This window comes from Muscardinus avellanarius (assembly GCF_963383645.1).
Source record: "Muscardinus avellanarius genome assembly, chromosome: 3".
NCBI classification, from domain to species: Eukaryota; Metazoa; Chordata; class Mammalia; order Rodentia; family Gliridae; genus Muscardinus; species Muscardinus avellanarius.
This window is the reverse complement of record NC_137788.1, coordinates 17,199,521-17,202,496: the sequence shown is the minus strand read 5'-3', so window position 1 is coordinate 17,202,496 and position 2,976 is coordinate 17,199,521. Positions and strand designations below refer to the sequence as shown.

The 2,976-nt window shown below is 40.7% G+C and overlaps 1 pseudogene across 1 annotated transcript; it reads left to right on the top strand.

The window, feature by feature from the left end:
* The first annotated feature begins 1,960 nt into the window (after positions 1-1,960).
* Positions 1,961-2,197, top strand: LOC308261424 (small ribosomal subunit protein eS27-like; annotated as a pseudogene). The gene has a single exon. The product of its transcript is annotated as a small ribosomal subunit protein eS27-like (transcript).
* The last annotated feature ends 779 nt before the right edge of the window (positions 2,198-2,976 follow it).

The following is a 2,976-nucleotide window of genomic DNA, read 5'->3' as shown; positions in this document are numbered from 1 at the left end:
CTCAGGTGAAGATATACAGGGTCCAACACTTTGGAAGGAGAAAATTAACTGGTGAATAAGACTGTGGCAAGAAGCTGGACTTGGTAGTGCACGCTTGTAATCCCAGCATTCGAGAGACCAGAGGATTGTGGTTCGTGGACAGCCTCGGCTATTTAGTATGAGACCCTCTGCAACTCAGAACTGGTTTAAAAATAAAGAATAATAAACAGGGCAGGGGGTGTAGCTCGGAGGTCAAATGCCCCTGGGTTCCATCCCCAGACCCGCAAAAAAAAAAAAAAAGACTGTGGCAAGAAAACCGCACCTATATACCAGGAAACCAGCCCTCACCACAAATCAAATCTGTGGGTGCCTTAATCTTGGAGCATCCAAGCATCCAGAACTGTGAGGAATTTCTGCTGTTTATCAGTCTGGGTTTTGCTGTTTAGCAAATTTCTGTTTAGCAGCCTGAGAACACCAAGAGAACTCCCACGACAAGGCCTTTCTTAGTTCAAGTCTCAAACCGCGTCCCCCTCTCCCCTCATCACTCTCCATCCTCTAACCACACAGGTCTATTATGTGTCAAACAGGCCAGGCCCTGTCTTGCCTTCAGGTCTTTAACAATCGTTAAACAATTGTTCCTGAAGCTGTTCATTTCCAATCCTTCAGATCCCTGCTCAAATCATTATGTCCTCAGAAAACCCTACCCTGACCCACTCCAAAGTAACAGTCCCTCTCTCCTTACACTCTATCATATTACTCTACTTATTTTCTCTACAGTACAGTCATAATCTATAATTATCTTGTTTATCTGTAATATTGCAGTAAAGAAACCAGATTTAAAGTATAAGGAAATTTCCATAAAGGCAAGAACTCTGTATCGTTCAATATCAACCACACAACAGATACTCCCTTACTGAACAAATGAATCACCAGAGTACTTAATCATGCTATTTTTATTCACACTTATGGTAACAGTTTTCAGCTGTCTGGGGGAAGACCTAGGCTCTTATTTCTTTATACTCCTCCCAAAGCACCTAAAGTAATACTGAGCCATATATTTAGAGCAAGAAAAAATAAAAACTTTTAATGTTTTTTCAAACCTTGTTGACTATTATGAAGACAAAAAGATTTCCAGAGGCAAGTAAATACGGGTTCCGATCTAAGCTCTACTTCTATGTGTACAGACCCAAGTAGGAAGTTGCTTCACTTCTATACCTTAATATTCTCATCTACAAATAATATCTAATTCACAAAACTACTATAAAGCGAAATGGGGTATATAAAGCAACTAGTTCACCACCTGTCACTGGGTAAAAACCTTAAAAAAAAAACTTGCCGGGGATGGTAGCACATGCTTGTAATCCCAGTATTTAAGAGGCTAAGACAGGAGGATGACAGGTTCATGGCCAGCCTCAGCTACTTAATGAGGCCCTCCACAACTTAGTGAGACCCTGTTTCAAAATAAAAAATAGGGCTAGGAGTATAGTTTGGAGTAGAATGTCCCTGGATTCAATTTCCAATACCCCCCCCAAAAAAAAAAACTGAAGAAACCAAAACCAAGCCAGACGTGGTAGCACACACTTGTAATCCCAGCATTCAGGAGGCTGAGACAGGAAGATCGCAGTTCATGGACAGCCTCAGCTACTTAGTGAGGCCCTCCACAACTTAGTGAGACCCTGTTTTAAAATAAAGAATAGAAAATAGGGCAGGGTGTGTAGTTCAGAGGTTGAATGCCTCTGGGTTCCATCTCCAAACCCGCAAAAAAAGGGAAAAAAATGGTCCTATGATAAAGATTAGAATTACTGCTGTTAAGCAAAAACATCTAAAGACCATAAATAAGAGGAACCTAGAAATATCCTTGTTTCTATATGACAAGGGTATTTGCTAATTTGATCCATCCTTTTAGACATCTCATTCTACTATCAAAGATAGTTTCAAACAGCCTTTCATTCACAGTAGAGTATGACCTCCCCATGAGAACATGCCTCTGGCAAAGGCTCTCCTTCATCCCTCTCCAAAAGAAAAGAGGAAACACAAGAAGTGCCTGGTGCAGAGACCCAACTCACTTCATGAACATGAAATGCCCAAGACGCTACCAAGTCACCACAGTCTGTACAAACAGTAGTGTGGTGTGTTGGCTGCTCCACTGCCCTGTCAGCCTACAGGAGGAAAAGCAAGGCCTACAAAAGGGCGTTTCCTCAGGAGGAAGCAGCACTAGAAGCCATCCCGATAAACACATTTTGGATATTAAAAAAAGAGAGCCGGAAATGGTGGAGCAGCATTTGAGAGGCTGAGACAGGAGGATCACAGTTCACAGGCAGCCTCAGCTACTTAGTGAGGCCCTCCACAAAGTAGACCCTGTTTCAAATAAAGAATAAAAAAATAGGATAGGGAGTGTAGCTCAGAGGTCAAATCCCCCTGGGTTCCATCCCCAGACCGGCCAAAAAAAAAAAAAAAAATTTAAAAAAGATACGATGTCACACTATACAAAAGCCAAGAGATAGAAATGTTACAGTAGGTTTGAAACCCACCTCTATTATAAAAAGAGACAAAATAACATTAATCATACAATGAATACTTAGGAAGTCTATAATATGCCAAGGGAAAAAATACAAAAGTAAACTCCATGAGCTCTCAGGCCAGGAAGCCCTAACACTCATATTCTCATTCTATGTAACCCTGAACAGGCTTCATTTCTCCATTTGTGAAACAGATAGTAGTATCAAAATCCTAAGTTGTTTGTGAGAATTAAATGGGTTGCTCCACGCGTATCATTTAGCACTCAAATGAGATTCTACTGCCCTTGTACAATAATCAATAAGCATCCAATTTGTCATATGTAGGCAATCTTCTAAAGCAGGATGTGTTCCATACTCCATTAAAGTGAACGCAAAATAAGAGCACTTACAAAGCTTTTTATTAAAAGAGACCGGAGATTACTATAAATTGTCCCTGAAAATATTATAACCTAACACCCAATATTTTTGTGGGGGGAGG